Genomic DNA, 7,461 nt, shown 5'->3' on the forward strand with positions numbered 1-7,461 from the left:
CTGGGAGTCAGTTTTACCAGTTCTCCTGCCTTTCAGCAAAGACTTAATTAAATAGCTAGTGCTCCTAGCATTAAGTAGGATAAATGTACAAATCTCAAGATTAAGTCATAAAACTCCCTTCACATCATAAAAGGAGGGGAGCAGGAGGAAAAAAAGGTCACAAGTATCCACCCACGTTTTTGTACATTGCCTACACATCTTCCATTTCACAATGCTGCAGTACACTTACCCTTGAATATGAAAGTTAAATTGATTACAAATAAGACCATCTGCGTTATGCTTTATTCTTCCCAAAATTAAAATACCACAAATTTACAGTGTGCTTCATATTTTTGCTTTTACCTCCCACTAAACTCATCGTTTTAATGTACCTGTTGAAAGAAAATTAGCTACTTCCTTCAAAAGGGAAGTGCTATTATAGAGTGCTTCAAAAGAGACAGGACAACAGGTGCCCTGTGCTGACAGTAGCATGGCTCTCTTGGCGTTGTATGGAGTAGGGCTATAGACAATCCAACTCACAGCCACCTCCACCTATGAACTTAAAAACACGAGTTGCTACTCAAGATACATGGGTATGTCACAAGTTCAGAAAAATCTCACATTTCAAGACAGTGTTGAGTCTACTCTTCACCTTCTGGCAAGCAGCATGTTTATGGCAGACCTGAGTATGGGAATTATTTCACACCCTTACATACTTAGGGAAGATACAGGCCAGATGACAGAAAATAATCTGAAACAGCACAGGACTGGCAACCTCGAGATATTTACAGGCAAAGAAGCATGTCACACTGTAATTTAAGTTATTGCTTCTTGTGGCCAAGTGTGGGATTCCTTGATTGAGACACTGGACTTTGTTGTTTATTTTCCCCTTCTGAAGCACAATGACTCAGGACCACTGTGAGGATGTTCTTAAAATGAAGGTGTTGCCTATGACTAGAGCTACATCTACAGCATGGTCATTGCCAACTGACCAACACAGCTGGTGACAGAAAGTTTATGTGAGTGAGTTTCCACAGGCATTTTCAAACCCAAGCATCACTCTCATGCTTCCAGGGTCATTCTAGGCTTGGTCTATATTACAGGTTTTGATACAAAAAAACCTCCCATAGCCTTTCAGAAGAGATTTATGGATACCAAGAATGCCAAACTAGGATCTAAAGCTGACCTCGCATCAGTTTCTCAAATAATCCAAGGTATTGCTGCTCTACCACACTGATGGAAGCAGCAATGGACTCTGCTTTTCATGCATCAAAACCACGCATCAATGCGATTGCTAGTGGCATGCTTTTCAAACACTGGCCCTAAATGTAGGACAGCAGTGACAACTGCTGGGTCTTTAAACCAGCTACTTGCATCTGAATAGAGAAAATTAAGGTTTTGGAAAAAACAGTAAATGAACTAGAAATATCAACTACCAAAACTGATCTTAAGTTGTAAACAGATTTATGTTTATAATATTTACCTACTTAATCCTGAAACCAAAGACTATCTATGACCTTGGAGCACAGGACACCAAAACACTTACCTACCCCCTTTACGTTATTACAGGTGAGTTTCTGTAGGTGTGAAGCCAACAGAACAACATCAGAGTCAATGCAAATGCTTTACTTTCAGAAGACAGCAGGAATGGAAAAGTGGGCCTGCAGACAATACCACTATTTGAGTATTACAGGTGCTGTAATTTCTCATCCCCTCCCTCCCCCCCAAGATAATACAAGGCAACACAAATATTCTCGGCTAAAAAGGAATCTGTACAGGGAACGACTGTACATGTGATGTGACTACAGCATTGAAAGTGTGACAAAATGATTCTGCTCCCACTGAAAAAGAAAATACAACAGGGCCCCATAGTTACTGGTTCAGCTGAAACCACTGACGCAAGCCCAAAAATGTAGAAACTGCACGGACGATTACAACAATTACCTACTTTGGACTCCTTTAGATCTGCAGCGTAACAAAGGCATTTTATAGAGCAACGTTCAGGAGAAAATTTAATGTTATCCAGGCAAGATTTGCTTTGCAAGCAAGATAGGAGAGTTTAGTAATATGCACTGCACTTGTTCTCCAGATAGCAGCAGTTGCTCCTGTTCTTTGCCCTTTTTGATAGGAATCACAATAGCAATAGAGAGAAATACATACTTAACAAAAAAAAGAAAAGCAGAATTACATACAAGAAAAATGTTCAAAGTGTTGTGCAATTGATTTTAACTACTGAAACCCACTAAAAATGCTGTCACTAATAAATATTCATAAACTCTTCCCTGTGCTGTGAAATTCAGAAACTATTACAATTAATCCTTGGTATAAAAAGCATGCTTCTAAGCCCTGATGTCTGTTCCAGTTTATTGTCTTTTCTTTCCCTGTCTTTTTTTTTTTTCTTTTTTTTTTTTGAACTGTGATACTTCATGGGAACTAATACTTATCCACAGTTTTAGTTGGTGTACCCCACCAGAGACATCCTGTGTTTCCTGGAGCCCTGGTTATACCAATATAATACAGTAAAATAATAATAAATTAAACAAATGCAGGTGCATTTAAAAAAAAAACCCCAAAACCCAAACCATACTGTCAAATGCTGATCTCCATATGAGAGACCAAGGATTTAGATACAAAGTACTACAGATCCTGCCATCAAAAAAAAACATTAAAAGAAGGAAACAAAAACTTGTGTGTGTTTTGAAAATTAAACACAAATCCCACCTCGATGTCATCTCACCCATGCCTATAAAAACCTCTTGCTGTGCCCACATTTGCAGTTATTCATTTACATCTCAGGAGGCAGCCTGGAGATGAGAGTAGTACAATAAAATAATTACCTGAAACATTTTTAAAAAAATACCCGTTAAACAAATTACCTTAACTGGCAGCACTTAAAATTGGTAATTCTTTTTTTTTTTTTTTTCCTATTAAAAAAAAAAAAAGTTGCATAGCTGTAAGATTTTGCTTTGCTGCATTTTTTGTTATTTTTACTCACAAGCAGTAAAAGAGAAGTTTTAGTTACTTAAATAGCAATACAATGTGCAGATTTCAACAATCCCTATAGCTTGATCAATATAAATTAGTTACCTGTCTTGGTTTTACTCTTTGGACTGCATTGTGACAAAGGTTTAGTTACAAAATTTTGAAATTTAGTATTCCTATGCAGAGAAGTTTACGTTTTCTGTTCTTGAAAAAAGTGAAGAACACAAAACAGGGTGTGAATTCAGTAAATTAAGGTCACACTGTTAGATCGTATTTAGTTTGCCATTTACTCTTGTTCAGCCAACGAGAAGGTGAAAATGTTCCCATTGGGGCCATCCTCCTGCAAGGGTCTCAGATAGCACGTATTGAACATCTCTGCTTCCACTTGAGGCAGTAGGAAACATGTCCAATAACCCGCTTCTTCACAGAACCAGAAGTTAGGCTGAAATGAGGAACTTTGGCCTTCAATAGAAAACAGTGTCAGAAATGTCTGTGGGGAGTCAATTGTTACAGAATGTGCAGCATCTTCAAAATCCCTGTGTGTCCTTTGCATGAGTGTTTGGTATACCGAGCACTACTGGCAAGTAACCGGTGTCTGCAATGCCTGTTCCATGTCACTGTCCATCTTTGCCTTTTTCAGCCACAAAGAACTGTAAATTTCAAGCCAGGCACGCTGTGTTCAGCAAGGGAACCTCACATCTCCTATGTTTTCTGATCAGTGGAAGCAGCTGTTGAAAAAACAGAAGACAAAGTACCATCATTTCAGCTATTTCAGTATATAACACACTCAAACAGCATGAGCACAACCACTGTGTTTTCCTTCCCCTTGTCTTTAAGCCCCCAATTATCACCATCTCCGCTGTGAAAAAAAGCAAATTGGATTTACCATGAGGTTAGACACCCATGAGCACGTACAGACATAAATATGTTTATAAACAGCATGCGGGGCTTCTTCAACAATTCAACTCTTGGGGGCAATACAGAAAATGTGTTTATCTATTAATTTCAGCTAACACTGCCCTGAGGTCAAAAAAATTACCCCTGTAGCAGGATACCTTCCTTCAGGTTCTTTCTGCTAGTCCTGCAACAATCATAGCACTGCAATGTGACCTGCAACACAGACTCATGGAGCAAGATGAAACAAATGAACAAATAAATGCCAATGATTAAGTCTTCAGATTTTTTTTTTTTTAAATTTCCTCCAGAACCACTAAACCAAACCCTCAACTACCAGCTAGAATTTCAGGTATCTCACTTTAAGAATTATGATGATTCTTGGTGTGTTTTTCAATACTTAGGACAATAGTTTCATGAAAGATAGTTTTCAAACTAGTCAACTAAAAGAATAAACCTATTCTTTAAGCCTTTTACACCGACTGCAGATCTGAAATCATTAACACAAAACATCAGCTGGAAAAATGTGAACCTCTGCGAGATGGGATGGAAAGACACATGTAAACATTTATTTATTTATTATTCTAAACATTATGGAATGCACTAACATGAAAGCGGTTTTGAAAATATCTAGTTTCAACTTTTCCATATGATTCTAAAAGCTTTCCATCGGAGATAAATGCCAGTACTCATGGAACAATCCAAAATTACACAACTATATTATTTTAAATTTGTTTAATTCCCATGGAAAAATTACTCTTTAAAAATTAATGCTGAAGCTTTACTGGCACTGACTTGCCACTTTCCAGTGCTAAAAATGGAATACATCATTTCAGACCATGCCATATAAGGATGCAGAAGCTTTTTACATATTGCAATATACATCAATACTTACTAATTTATATTGTAGATCTGAGACACAGCAGCAAATTCTCAAATTAAAAAACAATAGCATAAAAAGTTATTTCAGCTAATCAATATATTTTTTACTGAAATGTATGTGTCTAAAAATAAATATTACCTAAAAACATGAATCTTGTCTTAATCTGATGGATGCTCAGGGCAAGATCTATTTACTTCAAACCATTCATCTATGCAGCTGTTGGATGCAAGACAAAAATGAAAACAATTGACATTAATATCTCAGTAACATTTAGCAGTAAGATATTAATATAAATTGCTTTATCATAATTTCAATGAATAGTAGGATTTTATATTATAAAAAGAAGTAAATCTATATATACGCATATTTCAACATTAATTGAAAACGTAATAACCTCAAACCACAGTAACATTTGGATATTAAACACTGTTAAACAACTAAGTATCTTAAGTGTTACAATTTTCTAAGGAGCCATTCTACAAATTACTATCCAGTAATAGTAATAATAGCTACTATTACTAATCATAGTGTTAGTAGTGAAGTAACCTGTGTATAGACACAGGTTACTTCACTGCTAACACTATGATCCTGCTTGTATCATTCACTGACATTTTACTTCCTGTAGTTACAGACACTTGTAAAAACCAATACAAAACAGGTTTTAAAAGCATTTCCCCTTTCCCCCCAAGGCAATTAGCATTTGACACAATTTTTATTATGTAGGTACACACAGCCTCAGCTCCATAGCTATGATGTTCACTCCTTCCCCATACAGGTCATTATGTCATTTTAAAAAACATCTTTAGGGTTGCTGCTGTTCTTTGTTGTTGTTCTCTTGAGTGTAAAAAGCTACTAAGTTTTAGTGCTCCTTTAAACAACCCTTAGAGGAGTTAGCCAATAAATGCAACCTTCTGGAATTCTATATGCATCCTGAAGAATACTTGCCCTTTATGGTAAATGCAGAGACAAGGCAGCCGTGCTATAGTATCTCCTTGCTGCAGCTCTTCCAGGCATATTGCACACTCCCCAGCATCTTTACTCAGCACATCCTCTGAAGACAGAGCACAAAGTTAAATGGTTAAAAAGCTATTACAATCAAAATGTTCTTCAGTCAGAACATCAAGGAAAGCTACAGAAGATACCTCTTGTCCTGCACAAAGCCCCTATCAAGGTGAGGATCAGTCACACTTAGACCAGCTGACTGAAGACTCCTGATGTGAGACATCTTAACAGCTCAAATTAAAATCTGGTTATGATTCAGTTTCTTGCCTAAACACAGGCATAGATCAAAATGAAGTCCTGTAGAAAGACACCCATATGGAGAAGAGGGGTAGCCATAATCAACAGCCAGTACTCTTTGGAGTTTATCCTCTCCCAGCAGATCCATATCCCACCACACAGGCTGCTCTGACCTGAGCTCAGAAACCTGTGCTCTGACCCATGCAGCTGCAGCGGACACACGCTGTACTGCCAACCCCAAGAGCTAAGCATAGGGGAAGTTGGGTTCTTCATGCAGATGGTACATAATGCCTCCAGGGCTTTGAGGATTCATGCTGGGTGGATTTTTCCTATCTGTACCTTCTTCCTCATGCTCAGTTTTCACTATGGAGGTTAAGTTTAAGCCTGAACATAACACTTCTCTGGACCGGACACTGCAGGTAATTGACTCAGTAAAGATCTTGACTTCTAAACACTTAGCCTATCATTTGCTTTTTCTACTGTCCTACTCATCACTCTTCTATACATCTGGCTTTCTTTTACCAGCCTTTTTGGTACTCATCTTTCACACCTTCAACCTCCTCACCATGTCAGCGTGTTCTACCACAGCTCATCCACCTTTTCCTGAATGTAAAGTATGCAACTGCTAGCAATAGGAGTGGGAGTTTTCCATCAGGGAAGACCACTGCTGTATAGCTGCAATGACCCTAAATTCCTGGAGATAATGAATTTTTTGCAGCATTACCAAGTCCCATAACAAAGGAGGTGGAAGTAAGTTATTAGGAATGCAGAAGAATTGGCTTCCACACAGGAGTTTCTGGGAAAATATATTATTTTTAATAAAAACCTTCTCTCTTGGACACTTCTCCTTAGCCAGAATGTGAGATGCAGAACACTTTCAGTCTTAGCACAAAGAAAAACAGAAGATCACGTAAGGCTCCTTTTGCCAGAAGCACGTTAAAAGTCCCAGTTAGACGCAACCTCACACAGTGCACAGAACATTCTCAACAAGGGGCATGTAGCAACCAATCTCTGGCAGAGCAGAAAGGTGCACATTTGGCAAAGTAAAGCCCACATGTTCAAATTTCTAGTTTCATGGGGAAACCTTACCCTTCTGGCCTGGTTTTGCTAGGATAGAGTTAATTTTCTTTTTAGTAGTTAGAAGAGATGTGTTTTAGTTTCAGTGCTTCAGTTCAGACTTGTTATGAGAAGAACATTGATAAAAGTGCTAATGTTATTGTTGCTGCTGGAGCTCAAGGCCACCGTGTTTGGCTGCTTCACAGCTGCACTAGGACTGGGAGGGAGAAGTGTAGTAATAGCAAAACCCAAAATTGACATTTGATGTGCCAATGAGATATTCCAGATCATATCCCGTCATGTCAGTACATTAACCAGGGCTGACTGGAAGACAGGGGTGTTCTCTCAGGGATCGCTTGGGCTCGCTCTTCTGGGGTTTTGGTTCGGGACTGTCTCGGCTCTGGGATCACTGGCTGGCACAGGCCGGG

General features: G+C 38.4%; 1 long non-coding RNA gene across 1 annotated transcript; it reads right to left on the bottom strand.

Moving 5' to 3' along the window:
* Positions 1–2,570: 2,570 nt before the first annotated feature.
* On the bottom strand, positions 2,571–4,930 carry LOC104524518 (uncharacterized). The gene is made up of 2 exons (XR_003766194.1): positions 4,877–4,930; positions 2,571–3,689 (listed from the first exon to the last, which is right to left on the bottom strand). It is a non-coding gene; the product is annotated as an uncharacterized LOC104524518 (long non-coding RNA).
* Positions 4,931–7,461: the final 2,531 nt, after the last annotated feature.

The sequence above is a fragment of the Antrostomus carolinensis genome, unplaced genomic scaffold (assembly GCF_000700745.2).
Source record: "Antrostomus carolinensis isolate BGI_N321 unplaced genomic scaffold, ASM70074v2 scaffold51460, whole genome shotgun sequence".
Lineage (NCBI taxonomy): Eukaryota > Metazoa > Chordata > Aves > Caprimulgiformes > Caprimulgidae > Antrostomus > Antrostomus carolinensis.